At 43.5% G+C, this 16432-nt stretch overlaps 4 non-coding genes across 4 annotated transcripts; 3 read left to right on the forward strand and 1 right to left on the reverse strand.

Annotated features, from left to right (window-relative positions):
- The first annotated feature begins 1476 nt into the window (after window positions 1-1476).
- Window positions 1477-1549, forward strand: trnav-cac (transfer RNA valine (anticodon CAC)). The gene has a single exon. It is a non-coding gene; the product is annotated as a tRNA-Val (tRNA).
- Window positions 1550-6503: 4954 nt separating this feature from the next.
- Window positions 6504-6577, forward strand: trnat-ugu (transfer RNA threonine (anticodon UGU)). The gene has a single exon. It is a non-coding gene; the product is annotated as a tRNA-Thr (tRNA).
- A 3257-nt stretch (window positions 6578-9834) lies between these two features.
- trnas-gcu (transfer RNA serine (anticodon GCU)) lies at window positions 9835-9916 on the forward strand. Its single transcript has one exon. It is a non-coding gene; the product is annotated as a tRNA-Ser (tRNA).
- Window positions 9917-14862: 4946 nt separating this feature from the next.
- On the reverse strand, window positions 14863-14951 carry trnap-agg (transfer RNA proline (anticodon AGG)). Its single transcript is given in 2 exon segments — window positions 14863-14898; window positions 14916-14951. It is a non-coding gene; the product is annotated as a tRNA-Pro (tRNA).
- Between the last annotated feature and the right edge of the window lie 1481 nt (window positions 14952-16432).

Here is a 16432-nt window from a genome sequence, read left to right on the forward strand (position 1 = left end):
CCTTCAACGATTTGTGCACATAAACCACCAGATGTCTCTGGGCCTATACCCATTTTGGAGTTGCGCCCTTTAGTTTATATTGCCTCTCCTGGTTCTTCCTACCGAAATGTATCATGTCGCATTTTTTGTGTTAAATTTCATCTGCCACTTGTCCGCCCATGACACAGGCCAATATATAACCTCTTGAAGTCTGTCACCATCCTTCACACTGTTCACTACCCTTCCAAGTTTTGTGTCATCTGCAAATTTTGAAATTGTGCCCTGTACAAGCAAGTCCAAGTCATTAATATAAATCAAGAAAAGCAGTGGTCCCAGCATTGACCCATGGGGAACACCATTGTACACCTCCCTCCAGTCCAAAAAACAACCAATCACCACTACTCTCTGCTTCCTGTCCCTTTGCCAATTCTGCATCCATGTTTCTACTGCCCCCTTTAATCCATGGACCTCAATCTTACTGATAAGCCTACCGTGCGGCACTTTATCAAACACCTTTTGAAAGTCCATATGCACCACATCAACTGCGTTGCCTTCATCTACCCTCTCTGTTAACTCAACAAAAAACTCTATCATGTTAGTTAAACACGATTTGCCTTCAACAAACCCATGCCGGCTTTCCCTAATCAATCCACAGTCGTCCAAGCGTCTGTTAATTCTGTCCCGGATTATCGTTTCTAAAAGTTTCCCCACCATTGAGGTTAAACTGACTGGCATATAGATGCTGGCTTTATCCTTACATCTTTTTTGAACAAGGATGTAACGTTTGCAATTCCCCAGTCCTCTAGCACCACCCCCGTATCTGTGGATGTTTGTAAGATTATGGTCAGTATCTCCTGCTATTTCCACCCTTCCTTCCCTCAGCAGCCTACGATGCATCCCATCCCGACCGGGTGACTTAACTACTTTAAGTACAGCTAGCCTTCCGAGTACCTCTTCTTTATCAATGTTTAGCCCATTCAGGATCTCAACTGTATTTACCTTTACCGACACTCTGGCAGCATCTTCTTCCTTGGTAAAGACGTATACAATGTATTCATATAATATCTCTGCCATCCTCTCTGCCTCCATGAATAGCTCTCCTTTATGGTCCCTTATCAGAGTACGGCTCCTACTGCCGTTTAATGTTTACATGCCAGTTTATGTTGGCCGCCAGTTTATTCTCACACTCTCTCTTTGCCCGTCATTTCCTTTTTCACTTCCCCTCTGAACTTTCCATATTCAGCCTGGTGAATGAATGAATGAAAAACATGCTGGATTTCCGTCAGTCTGAAACAGAAAGTTATTGGTTGATTAATGGCGATTTGAACAACTATTCGTCTTTTTACTGAGTTTAATGAGTTTTGCGAAATTAATACAACAAACTATTTTGTAAAACTTAATCCCCTGAATGGGACCCGGCCCCGTCTCCCAGCACTGAGAACATTTGAAGACGGCAACTATCTTCCGAGCATTTCGTATAACCGTTTGCACAGCAGAGTTTCCGTAGTGTAGTGGCTATCACGTTCGCCTCACACGCGAAAGGTCCCCGGTTCGAAACCGGGCGGAAACATTTTCAAAAGGTCATCCACTAAAAATCAATAAATATGAAAACACGCAAGATTTCACTCTGTGGTGAAATATGAATAAAATACAGAACCGGTATGTTTTCCTTTCTCTGTCCAGTTTTACACACACTCAAACATTACACAGATACCGAAAATATCTCTCCCTCACTTCAGTTTCCTGCCCTGACTGTGCAGAAATCTCCTCTCAAAGCTGCACATTGCGACTGGTTTTAGTTGATTTGTGAGAGATTATTAAAGGACCCTGAAGAGCTGCCTCGGTTAATAACTATAGTTCTAAACAGCATGGCAGCCGCGGCAACAAACGCATCCGTTTTTCGAAGTTCGATGTTCCCCAGCTCCCGGATTGAGTGAGGCCACGACAGCAACGACATTCAGGCCGCCTGTCCGGCCCCGCTCCCTCCAATCACAGGTTGCTGGCGGAAGGCCGCAAATACCGCCTCAGACAGCGCAATACTGCCGATCCCTGGGAAACAATATACCACCGAAGCTTTGACAACACATCGCAGGCATCATTTGTCCCGCAAACATAGATACTTGCCAGCTGTTTCAAAGTTTATTGCCTGAACAAGAATTTGATTTCTGCACACTCAAATCACCAGCCGCTCATAGAAATCTCAGAGTCTACCAACTGAGCGACCCAGGCTCAATATACGAAAAAGATCCATTGTACAAATTTATGGTAGGACTCTGAATTATCCTTCGTGAACGTCGAACTGAGTTGAAGATCCCTTTTATAAAATTCTCAGTAACGTGTTGAGGAGAATCCTTGTTTCTGTTGAACATGATGTAAGAAACATGGACAGTGAACTCTTGAGTTTACAATTCTTCTTGTTTGTGCCAAATGTCTTCTCATTCGTTAGCACCAATTAAAATAACCCTTTATCCAGTGGCTCAAAAGCTAAACTTGCCCCACACGGGAGTTGGAAAAGGCCTCTCGACCTTTCATATATTCACATCTGGAAGCTGAATAATTTCATCCGTTACACAGTGACACCAGGCAGCATATTTCCCTTCCAAATTTTCCCCACACGAAACTTCCACCCGATGAATATCCGCTGAACGAAAAGAAGAATTGTGTGTTTGGTTCTTCAGATTTAAAGATTTCGTACCGGCGCCTTTGCGGCATCAGCTGACGCTAATCGCCCCCTCTCCCCCTGTAAACAAGTAAACTCGCACCGACTGTTGTAAGACGGTAGGCCAGAGGAACCTAAGTGCCCACATGGGAACACTAAGAAGCAGATGCGTGACGGAACAGACCAGTTGCACCTTGAACTCCGGTCAAAATGTTCGGAGTAAAATGTTCGACTGTTCTCGGTGAGGCTCAAACTCACAACCTGGGCATTTCTGAAGCTGATAAAAGTGCCGCTCGCTGACCGCTTGCGCTTCAAGAGCTTCGAGATCTTTCTCCGATTTCTCCAAGAAGCCTCCAATCAAGATGCACTTCGATAAATATCCGCAGTGGCCTTTAAAAGCCGTGGAATCTGAAACAAAACCCCAGACGATAAGAACTTTTAATGCTATTATTATTAACTTAGGGACAATTTTTGATGGTACTTTAAGGAGGATTTGGGGAAAGTGTGAGACGAAACTGGGAAACTCTCTCTGGGATGTCGTTGATTGAAGAGATGGGCGTTATTTCATTTGAAAACCGAGGCTCGGAACTTTCTGATGGAGAAGTGTGACAGAAGATTGTGGTTCGTGACAGTTGCCGGTGAGATCGAGAGGAGAGGGAGAAAAGTCAAAGTCACAGCTGTGATAGCTCAAGTGCTCTGCTTATCCGTAATATTTAAAAAGTCATGTACACTACGGGGCAAACCGATTTGCTATCGGTTATCAAAAATACTAAAAGACACGGGGTCAAACGTGGATTCGTAAAGAGGGAACGGATTTAACCGCCAGAGCGAAATAATTCCACATGAATCTGAAGTGTCTTGCGGAAAAGGGAAGTGCGAACTGTTATGTTCGTGTCATGACTTGAAAGACCCTCCAATTACCGACAGTATCTTTGAACGAGTTGTGTCAGCAAAACCGCGATTGAAGCCGCTTTGCATTTGTCAAACGTGTAGGTGACAATATTGGGATTGATAAAGGTCGATATCAAATATTTGAAATATCACCATACGTCATGACCCGAAAATCGACTGTAAAATCGAGTTTTTCCTGTAAGTCGTGAATTGAAGGGAAAGGCGCACCAATCAGATCAGAGATAATGTATAAAACTTGATATCAACCACCAGGTTTCCCCTTTTTTCGGCGTTTAAAACAATCTGTTTCACAGTTTGTCAAACCCGAAACAGCCTCTGGGATTTGTTGATTGGAATTTCAATGCAAATTGGGACCGTCACTAAGTATCGGAACAAATATACCCGCTGAGGTATCGGGGTTGTTACTGGTTTATTGATATCAGTGAGTCACCGATTTTAAACTAGCTGAGGGTCTAAACCTGAGATAAGAGCCTGGGATAGACAAGAGATTCTTCAATGTATCAAGTTAAATTACATTGATTCCACCAACACTGTACATCACATCCCTTAAACATTGTTACCTGTTACTACATAAAACTGGTGAGGGTGGAAACGGGAAATAACGGAAAAAACCTTCATTGTATCCAACTTATTAATATTATTATTATACAAACAATGTACAGCCTATCCCATAAAAAAACTCAATGCTAGACCAGTCGTCAGTCCCAGAGCCGCTGTGCCCGTGATGTGATTTGCATCCGATTCTGACTGACTTAGTATCAGACGCGCTCCCGTCAACAGAAAACGGTTGTGGCCGGATTCATAAGAGAAAAATGAGGACCGACCTCCGCATAACCTGTCTTCATAATTTAACCATTTTAGCTCCGATATCATTCTGGTGAATCTGCGCTGCACCCCCTCCAAGGCCAATATTTCCTTCCTGAGATGCGGTGCCCAGAACTGAATGCAATACTTTAAATTGTTTCTCAGCAGAGATTTATATCTGTCACATACTTCCCCCCTTTGAATATCGGCTTCCCTGAAATAAAGGCCAACATCCCATGAGACATTTAAATTAATTTTTCTCCCATTCCACTGGCTTTGAGCGATTTCTGTACTTGGACCCCTGAATATCTCTGCTCCTCCACAGTTCCTAGCTTCTCACCATTTAGAAAATACTCTGATCTATCTTGCTTCGGTCCAAAGTAAATGAGCTCACACTTGCCCATTTTGAAAGTTTGAACAGACTGGGGCTCTTCTGTATAGAAAAGAGAAGACTCGGGGGTGACCTGATCTAGGACTTTAAGATTATGCAAGGGTTTGATAGGTTAGACGTAGATAAGGTGTTTGCACTTGCGGAGGTGAGGACTCCAAATCATTGGAGCCATGAATATCAGGTATTCACTATTTAATTCAATATGGCATTCAAGAGGAACACATTCACCCAGAGAGTCGTTAGAATGTGCAATTCGCTCCCACAAGGAGTAGTTTAGGCGAATAGCATGGATTCGTTTAGGCGAAGCTAAATAAACACATGGAGGAGAAAGGAATATAAGGGTTTGCTCATACGGTTAGATGAAGAGGGGATGGCGGAGGCGTGTCTTCAGCATAAACACCGGCATAATCTATTTGGGCCGAATTGCCTTTTTCCGTGATGTACATTCTTTGTAATTCTATGTAACTCCATCTGCCACAATTTTGCCAACTCACTTAATCTTTCAATTTCCCTTTGCAACTTTATGCTTCCATTTTCACGACTCACTGTGACACCTGACTTGGTGTCAGCGACAAACGTGGATATACGGCAGTCTATTCCGTCGTCTACGTCATTTATACACTGGGTCTCTGTCTCCCACCTTCTAACCAACTCCCTACCCGTTTCAATAGGTTGCTTTAAATTCTACGCACTCCCATTTATGTTAACAGTCTCTTCTGTAGTTCCTTATCGAATCCCTCTGGAATTCAATATTATATAACACCCATAGACACTCCATTATCGACCACATTACATATATCTTCAAAAAGTTCAACTAGCTTTGTTGGACTTGACTTACCCTTTACAAATCCATGCTCGTTCTGTCTGATTACTTCATATTTGTCCTAGTGCTCAGGCATTCTTTCCCTAATAATGGATACTGGTAACTTCCCCACAACAGACGTCAGACTAATGGGTCTATAATTTCCAACTTCATCTCTGCTACCCATCCTAAATAATGGGGTGACATTGACAATGTTTCAATCAAAGGAACAATTCCTGAATCAAGAGAGTTTGAACGATCATGACTAAAACATGTGCCATTTCCTCGCCTATTCCTCTTAGTCCCCTCGGGTGGTAACGATCAGGTCCTGGAGATTTGTCTATCTTTATTCTAATTATTTTCTCCATTGCCATGATTTTACTTATACTGAATCCCCATGATTTATTTACAGTTGTCCTCGTGTCTCTGGTATGTTAGCTTCATTTTGTTCTGTGAAGTAAATATTTCGCAATTCTGCCATTTCCTGATATTCAATGACAATATCACCTCCATCTGTCTTTAAGGGGCTCACATTACTCTTAGTCACCCTTCTTTCTCTTAAAGTACTGGTAAAAACCTTGATTGTTGTCCTCATTTTCCCTCAAAGGTTTTTCTCTTTTCCCTGATTGTTCCTCTTCCGGTTTTTAGTTTCTGCACCGCAATAAATAATACTTTGCTCTAAAGTTCGGCTCAATAGTTCTTTACTGTCAGAGAGAGAATTGTCTGATCCCCGAATTTAGTTGATATAACAAACACAAGCACACATAATAATCGGTGTATCAACGCACTGATGGATACACAAAGATAAACACAGCGAGAAATGTAGGAAGTATCGGGATGCACAGGTGAACGGACAAGCGAAATGGACAAAATAAAACGGTCTGAACCCCGAACAGACAATAACGTGTCGTTGATAGATGTTAGTGAGAGGAGGTGTGGGCAGTCTGCAATCAATTGGCGCTGTGGCTTAGTTGGTTAAAGCATCTGTCTTGTAAACAGGCGATCCTGGGTTCAACTCCCAGCAGTGCCTTATACAACATATTATTTTTACCTAATTTGTGAATTAAGCGACAAAATAACACTGTGGTGTTTGTACTTGTTCAGGTTTCAGGCGGAAACAGATATCAAGATGACTGCTCAAAAACGCCCTTTCATTATTCAGACAGACCTCTCATAGAATGTGTCTGTAACATGTTCATTCAAGGACACATTCTTCTTTCCAGTCTCGTTGGGGTCGGGGGATAATTCACGATTTGAAGTTTAAACCCGGAAGTAGTCCTAATTTGGACCGAGATTTGTGATCTTGACCTGCGGTACAAACGTTTGCAAACTGGAAAATGAAAGCCCGAACTCACTCCACCTGAATCCCCGGGCACGAATGAAATATATCCCAGGATGTTAATAGAAGCAAGGAAGGAAATAGCGGAGGCTCTGACCATCGTTTTCCAATCCTCCCTGGTGACACGTGTGATGCCGGAGGATTGGAGGACCGCTAAAGATGTACCGTTGTTTAAAAGGGAGAAAGGGGTAGATCGAGTAATTTGTGGCCAGTCAGCCTAACCTCGGTCAGACTGAAGGTATTCCATTAAATCTACACTGTACTTCCTCCACAGCCAATACTGGGAGGAGGGGACTGTTGGCTGACAAGCCTCAGCTACACCGGGAGAGGGAGACTGACCCACGCTCTCTCTTATTTCTGGGATGTGCTACTTTTGAAAAAAAAGGTGAGTATCTCTGTAGCTTTAAACTCGCTGTCTCACTGCACGTGTATTTAAAGTGTATCGTAGGACGGTGTGTGAGTGTCTCTACCTTTAAACCCTCTGGCTCTCTACACAGGTATTGACAGTGTATTTTAGGACGATGTGAGTGTCTTTATACCTTTAAATTCTCTGTTTCACTGCACAGCATTGACAGTGTATTGTGGGATGGTGTGAATGGGATGAGGGTCAGTGGGGCGAAGTGTAGCCGATTGGGAGCAGCGCCCGTTTGCGGGCTGAGTATTGCACGCTTGATTTTCTCGCTCCCTTCTTTCTTTCTCTCTTTCTTTCTTTCATCGCCTTATATCCTATCCTTTCTTTCACTCTCTTTTCATTTCTATTATTTCATTCTTTTTCTTTCTGCCTCCAGCACCTTTGTCTGTGTCCTGTCTTCGTTCTCTCATGTTTCTCTGCTGAAAGATCCATAATTCAGACCCGCCGCTTCTTCCAGATTTTTTTCCTTCCACAATCATGGTCTATTTCATTGACACTTTTCTGCGGCCTTGCCTACTCTAACACTCACTTTCACAGTCTTACACCTTTAAGTTTGCACTGCATCGACCGCTGTTTCTCGGGGGCACATGTCCCGTTCGCATCAATGTCCATTTATGCCTTGAAACCAGTCGATACATTTCGATCTGCTCCAGAGACAAGCTCAAAGAAAGCAGGGCTGGCATTCGGAAGGACAGCGCATACTTTTCCGTGAAATTTCCATGGGGTATCTTGTGATACGCGGGATGTTAACTGAAGAACTGAGTTTTGTTTTCATGGTCGTTGGCGCTTTTCCCCGAGCAGCTGATGTGCGGGAGAGACGGGCGGCGCTCCACAGCTGCGAATGAGGGCTGAAAAGTGCACTTTTGGCAATCTGGGCGTTGCAGGAAGGTCGGAAATGTTCCGCTTGATCTTAATAGGTCTGTGAAAATGTCCGATTGAAAAGGAATGAGGAGAAATGAAAAGAGCGGCAGTGGTGAAAAAGTGTCGATTACAGGAGGTTGACCGTGAGCGAAAGGTCCTTTGAATGTCCGGCGCGGAGGGGATTTTGTTCGGAAACGGCAGACTTTAAAGCGCGTGAGGAAAGTAAAGTGCGAGCTTTGTCCTTGGGTCAAATTGGGTGTTTTCAGGAAAACAGCCATTGTGAAATCACAAAAATGAAAACAGAAAATGCTGAAAACGCTGAGCAGGTCAGGCAGCGCCTGTGGAGAAAGAACCAGAGGGAACGTTTCAGCTCTATGACCTGAATCATCAGAACTGAAGGATTTGCCATGTGCGTGAGTAACTTCGCTGTCTCAGATGCTGGCTTCCATCTCTGAATTATGTGAGCTTGAATCTTACTGCTGCCATAATTTGTTGAGTTTTTCATTTTGGCCGCCTCACCAAAAACCCTTCTTTAATAAGAAGTGCTTTCCCGCATTGCTGGTTTACACCTGTTTGCACAATTCAGCAAAGTCTGGATTGCCACCCAACTGTTTCTTGGACGGAGGTGTTGGGACTGTAAGGTGTGATCGAGGTGAAATATCAACCAATGTGCACAATGGCGCCCTGGTGAACCGAGTACCTCTTATCGTCAGTATAATATAAAAGATATGGACCATAATTATGAATTTCTTCTTTGCATCACACTAGGATTTATTATCAGGGAATGTACATGAGCAGGTCGATTTACGTCACGCTCCGGTCGCTTCGCATCGCCTCCCACAAATAGAATAGACTCAGAGAAAGGTCACAGCACCAAAAGATGCAATTCGGCACATCGAGTCCGTGCCGGCTGTCTGCAAGTTCAATCCAGACAGACCCACTCCCCCACCCTATCCGTGTAGCCCTGTATTTTCTTTCGTTTCAAATACTTATCCAGTTCCTTATTGAAGACCATGATTGAATCTGCCTCCACCACCCTCTCGGGCGGTGTATTCCAGATCATAAACACTCGCTGTGTGGAAAAGTTTTTCCTCATGTCACCTTTGGTTCTTTTGCAACACACCTTAAATCTATGTTCTCTGGTCCTTGAACCTTCCGCCAATTGGAACAGTTTCTCTCTATCTACTCTGTCTGGATCCTTCATGATTTTGAAGTCCTCCATCAAATCTCCTCGGAACCGTCTCTGTTCCAAGCAGAACAACCCCAGCTTCTCCAACCTATTCATGAAACTTATGCCCCTCATCCCTGGAATCTTTACAGTAAATCTCTTCTGTGGGGATTCGGTATTAACATCGCCGAATCCACCACCATCAACATAACTGTCGTTACCATTAACCGGAAACTTAACTGGACCAGCCGCATAAATACTGTGGCTGCAAGTGCAGGTCAGAGGCTGGATATTCTGCGCCAAGTGACTCACCTTCTAATTCCCTAAAGCCGTTCAACCATCTACAAGGCGCCATTTGAGTGAGTTGGAATACTCGTGTGATGGTCATCTACCTGAAACGTTAACTCTGTCTCGATGAATAAAGACCTGCTGAGGAGATACACATTTACAGTTTTTATTTCAGTATTTTCATTTTGAATAAAGGGGCTTTCGCGTATTTTTGCATGTGACGAGGTGGCCGAGAGGTTAAGGCGATGGACTGCTAATCTATTGTGCTCTGCACGCGTGGGTTCGAATCCCATCCTCGTCGTTATTGTGTTCAAGTTTTGTTTCACTCATTCAGTCCACCCAGAAGGTTTCGTGAAAGTCCCATCCTTCTCGAAACGGCAGACGGAGGATTTTGCATTGTTTGCTGAAATCAGCAACAGTTCCTTCCAGGATGGTGTTGAGATTGTAAGGTCGCGAAATATCAGATTGTACATTGGTGTCATTGTAAAAAGAGTAAATCTTATGGTCAACGTATGTACCATAATTATGATTCGGCCCGGATCATTTCGTGTCTGTGTCTGTTTAAAAGGGATGTGCTGTAAGTCCCGGATCATTCTGTGTGCGTTTCAACCGATTTTCTTGATCCCTTTTTCTTTCTGAACTGAAATGACGATCCTCTCTCGAGAAGAATTTTCACCGCCTGCTTCGGGCAACTGGTAGGAAAAATAACTAATACTGATGAGACCAAGTTCATTCTGCTGGGCTTCCATTCCAATCTCCGCACTCTATCCCCCATTCAGACCCACCCCCGCCTGGACATTATAATCTGCGTTATTCATAAGCGAATGGAGAAGCCGAATATCACGTTATAATTTTCTTGGTTGCTCAACAATGAATAGCTTCAATTGCAATGATTCAGAAGGTAATCATAGAATCATAGAATCTTACAGCACAGAAGGACGCCATTCGGCCGTCGTGCCAGTGTCGGCTTTTTCGAAGACCTGTCCAAATTAGACCCACACCCCAGATTTTCCCATAACCTTGCAAATTCGTCCTCTTCAATTATGTCCAATTGCCTTTTGAATGATCCTATGGAATCGGCTTCCACCACCATTTCAGGAAGTGCGTTCCTGATCTTAACAACCCTCTGTGTGAAAAAAATTCTCCTCAATACCGCTCTCGTTCTTTTCCCAATTATTTTAAATCTGTGATCTCCGGTTACCGACCCACTTGCCAGAGGAAACAGTTTCTCCCTACTTGCTCTTTCAAAACCCCTCACTATTTTGAATATCTCTGTTAGATCTCCCGTTAACCATCTCTGCTGGAAGGAGAATAATCCCAGCTTCACCAATCTCTCCAAATAACTGAAGTCCCTCATCACTGGTATCATCCAGGCCAACCTGCTCTGAATCCTCTTCACTGTCTTTTCATCCAAAAGTATGGTGCCCAGATCTGTACAATACACTTCAGCTGAGGCCTAAACAATGATTTGTAAGGATTAGTATGATTTCCTTTTTTTGTATTCAATGCCCCTATTTACAAAGCCAAATATCCCATACGCTTTCTTAACCGCCTTATCAACTTAACCTGTTTTATGTATATGAACTCCCAGGTCCCTCTGCACTTGGAACCCCCCCATAAATTGTACAATATAGATTATACTGCCTCTCCATGTTCTTCATCCAAAAGTACATCACTTCACACTGATCGGCGTTAAATCTGTCACGTGACCGCCCATTTCACAAGTCTGTCTGTGTCCTCCTGAAGTCTGCTATTATCTTGCTCATTACTTACTCCGTTGCCAACTTTCATATCATCCGCAAACTTCGAAATTGTACCCCCTATTCCCACATCCAAGTCATTTATATAGAACAAGAAAAGCAATAGTCCTAATACCGACCCCTGGGGGATTTCATTGCATATTTCTCCCCAGTCAGAAAAACATCCGTTCACCACGAATCTCTGCCTCCTATCCCTCAGCCAATTACTTGCCCACGTTACCACTGGCCCTTTAATCCCACGTGCTTCTAGTTTTCGAATAAGTCTGTTATGTGTTAATTTCTAAAATATGTCCTGAAAATAACTGTAATTTTATTGTTTAGCAATGAGAATACAGATATTAAGACCGAGTGACAGATCGGGTTGATTACCAATACCCCAAGGTGACGGGACCCGAGCATGGGAAATCCCATCTGGGTTTATATTTTCCGGAAACGGAGACGGAAAATAGCAAAACTCATCCCGTCGAAATCCAACAATTGAACGAAGATCCGACAGCCTTTTCCCATCCCGGGTTTCCAGACCTGGCCGTTGAAGGAAGCCTGATAAGTCCATTCGGGAGCAACACCGAAAGTGAAGAAACGCAGACAGAGATAGAGAGATACATGCAAAGAAAAATAGTATAAACCTCCAATTCTGTGATTGAGCAGAATTTAAGCTGCAGCTTCAAGGAAATTCGTCGAATGTCGTGAAATCTTAGACGTGTACATAGGGGTGGATTATAACTTTATTTCTGAAAAAAGTAAACGCTGCCTGGTAACTACAGCTCTTATTTATTTGACCATTTTACAGTGGCGGTGTGAAGTGATTTCGAATCTCAGTGAATTTCAAGACCATGCTTGACCCACTCGTTTGGTCACCCACAGATAGCACGCGGTTGTCGACTGCGCAGGCTCATCACAGTAACTCTGCCAGACTGCATGTTCCAGACTTGTATCCAACGCTACACGTGTAGCCTGCAGCCGTGTGTGGATTGGTGGTTCAGTGTAGACGGGAAACCAGGGGTTTGGTTCCAGGCCAATGCAGCTTCCTTTACCTTTTGTATCTGTACCCATGAAATCGCCTGAATTGGGATAAATTCATGTGCCGGCTTCAATCTGTACAACTTTTTGAAAGATTATCTTCATTTCGTCTCCGTGTCTTTCGTGGACATACCCTCTGCATTCTGTCCTCTGGTGTTCAAACATGCTCGGCTGGAGATAAGTCAAACCTGCCTTCTGCACTTGCTTCAAAGATGTGAGAAGCCAATTGGTGGTTTTTGACGAAAAATGGGGACGCAAGGGGGCTCATACCGGGATTTGTACCAGTGAAACTCCCTGAGCGAGAATCAGATCCAAAGTCCAACTGGTAACAGAGCCGTGCAGTCACTGTAAAATTTCGCTGCTACGCAGCCGATCCGCCATCCTTTCAGAACACCATGGCCATCCAAACTCGCTTTCTTGTACGATATACGATGTAGAGCAATATCAGGTTCTAAAGTAATTATTTCAGATCAACAATATTCGTCTCTCTTTATCAAATTAGTTTTGAATGTACGACTTGTATTATCAAGTAACACTTTACAGAATGAATTACTCTGAAACGACATTGTCGTCTGTCTCGGCATCGTCATAGTTTACACTCCACCAGAAGTACACTTTACTCAAATTGCTGCTTTCATTCACTATGAGAAAGAAGAGCCACGAATGTGGAAACATTGGCTACGAATTTATCAGCTGGGTTGCACCCTTCCTTTTCCTACTTCCTCAGTCTTTTTTTTCTTTACCCTTCTCTGCTATTGTTGCAGGTTAGATCAGCCATCGCCGTTCAAGGAAGCCTGAGAAGTCCATTGTGGACAATACAGAGAGACAAGAGACGGAGACATGGAGAGATGGAGAGATGCATGCAAAGAAAATAAAGAGTATAAATGTCAGGTTTTGCAAACTAGCAGAATTTATGTTACAGATTGGGAAAGATTCCTTCTTGGGTCTTGAAATCTTGCAAGAGAAGGTTGGACACAAGTTAAAATCATAGGCCTCGCTGGAGAATCTCTCATTCTGGGAAAGAGATAAATGCGGTCAATTAACTCCAATTAATCTATTTCAACACTGAAGTGATCTTTAAACAGTAGCTCTGCGAGCAGAATTCAAACCTGGGCAGGAAAACCTCAATTGAATTTTGAGTCCAACGCTTTAAACACTCGGCCACCGCAGCTGTAAATGGCATGTTCATTCAGATCGGATCCCAAATGGACACATGCTGCTGTTACAAACACGCGCATTGATGGTGCTTGGGGTCGAATTCTTACTTGTTACGCTGGAGACCTTGGTTCGATTCCCAATCAATGCAGGATCATTCTGTAACAATGAGGAGCTGAAGAGCAAAAGTATACTATTTCGCCCCTCGAGCCTTATGCGCAATTCAGTGAGATCCTGGTTGATATGTTAACGAACTGCATATTATCGCCTTAGCCCCATGTCCCTTAATGCCTTTGGTTAACAAAAATCTATCATTTAACAATTGAGCTCGCATCAACTGCCGTTTGTGGAAGAGAATTCCAAACTTCTCCCTCCCTTTGCTTGCAGAGGTGTTTCCCAACTTCACTCCTGAAAGTCCTGACCCGAATATTTAGGCTGCGTCCCCGAGTCCTGGACACGCTAACGGGCGGAAATATTTTTTTTCTATTTACCCCATCAGTTCCCCTTAATATTTTGAAATGTTCGATCAAATCAGCACTTCATCTACTGAATTCGAGGCAAACCCGAGTTTATGTAATCTCTCCGCGTAATTTAAACTGTGGAGTCCAGGCAACATTCTAGTAAATGGACGCTGCACTCCCTTCATAGCCAATATATCCTTCCTAAGGTGCGTTGCCCAGAACCGAGGGCAATACTCCAGGTGTGGTCTAACCAGAGCTTTGTATAACTGTATCATAATGCCTATCCCCTTGTATTCTAGTCCTCTGGATATAAAGACCAACATTCCACTAACCTTTTTGATTATTTTTTGTACCTGTCCATGACATTTTAATGATGTATCTTCATGGACCCCTAAGTCTTTTTGGACCTCCACTGTTTCGAGCTTTTCACCATTTCGAAAGTACGCTGATTTATCCTTTTAGGTCCAAAGTGGATGACCTCACACTTGACATCGATTTGCCACAATTTTGCACATTCATTTATTATATTAATGCCTGTCTGTAATTTTATGCTTTCATCTGCACTGCTTACAATGCTGCCCATCTTGGTGTCATCGGCAAACTTGGATACGTGGCTTTCAATCTCGTCATCTAATATCCGCCTGAATTGGGAAAAATCCAAATTCAGTTTCAATCTCCTCATCTTCTTGAGACATTTTATTTGCTTCATGTGTATTGGGTCGACGAAACTTCGGCATTCAGTCCACTGGAGCTCAAACATCCTCTGGATATAATTCAGTTCCACCAACAGCAAAACTGAAAAGATGTGAGAAGACAATTGGTGACTTTTCACTAAAAGCAGAAACACATGAGGGCTCGTCCGGGACTTGAACCCGGGACCTCTCGCATATCATTCAATGAAACTCCCTAAGCGAGAATCATACCCCTAGACCAACGAGCCGCTGTTACTTTAGTTGTGCAGCCAGTGTAAAAGTTGGTTGCTTCTCACAGCCGATCGACCATCCTTTCAGACCTCTTCGATCCATCCAATCTCGTTTTCTGTTCGGGTGGACAGCAATATCAAGTTGTACACTAACTATTTCCATTCACCAATATTAGTCTCCCTTTACCAAATTGCTTTCGAGTGCACGACTTGAGTTATCAAGTAAGACGTTTCAGAATTAGTTGCTCTTAAAATACATTGCTTGTGAGGATACTGACAGTCGTGTCGATTTATGGCACGCTCTGTTCCCTTTGCATTGCAACCAACACATAGAATTGAATCATAGAAAGCTGATAGCACGGAAAGAGGCCATTCGCGCCTTCGAGTCCGTGCGAGATCTCTGCAAGAGCAATCCAGCTAGAACCACTCCCCCGCCTTTCCCCGAAGCCCTGCATTTTTTTTTCCTTTCAAGTACTTATCCAGCTTCCCTTTGAAGGCCATGATTGAATCTGCCTCCATTATACCCTCGGGCAGTGCATTCGAGATCCGAACCTCTCGCTGTGTAAAAAAGTTTTTCCTCATGTCACCTTTGGTTATTTTGCCAATCACTTTAAATCGATGTCCTCTGGTTCTTGACCCTTCCGCCAATGGGAACAGTTTCTCTCCATCTTCCATGCCTCGATCCTTCATGATTTTGAATACCTCTATCAAATCTCTACAAAACCGTCTCTGTTCCAAGGAGAACAACCTCAGATTCTCCGGTCGATCCACGTAAGTAAAGTCCCTTATCCCTGGAATTATGATAGTATTTTTTTTCTGCACCCCCTCGAAGGCCTTCACATCTTTCCTGAAGTGCGGTGTCCCGAACCCCACACAAAATTTCAGTTGTGTTCGAACCAGTGTGTTGTAAAGTTTCATCCTGACTTCTATACTTTTGTACTTTTGTACTCTATACATCTATTTCTAAAGCCCAAGATCCCGTATGCTTTTTAACCGCTTTCTCAACCTGCCCTGCCACATTCAACGATTTGTACACATAAACCCCTCTTTGTTCCTCTACCGCTTTTACATTTGTGCCCTGGAGTTTATTTTGCCTCTCCTCGTTTTTCCGAACGAAATGTATCACTTCGCATTTTTTTGCGTTAAATTTCATCTGCCCCGTCTCCGCCCTTGCCACCAGCCTGTCTATATCCTTTGAAGTTCATCACTATCCTTATCATTGTTTCCTACCCTTCCAAGGTTTGTTTCATCTGCAAATTTTGAAATTGAGCCCTGTGCACTCGAGTCCAAGTCATTAATATATATCAGGAAAATCAGTGGTTCCAGCACTGATCCCTGGGGAACGCCACTGTACACCTCTCGCCAGTTCGAAAAACAACAGTTCACCAGTAATCTGATTCCTGCTGTTCGTCAATTCTGCATTCATGTTGTTCCTGCCCCCTTCATTCCATGGGCCGCAATTTTGATGATCAGCCTCCCATGCGGCACTTCATCAAACA

The sequence above is a fragment of the Heptranchias perlo genome, chromosome 20 (genome assembly GCF_035084215.1).
Source record: "Heptranchias perlo isolate sHepPer1 chromosome 20, sHepPer1.hap1, whole genome shotgun sequence".
NCBI lineage: Eukaryota > Metazoa > Chordata > Chondrichthyes > Hexanchiformes > Hexanchidae > Heptranchias > Heptranchias perlo.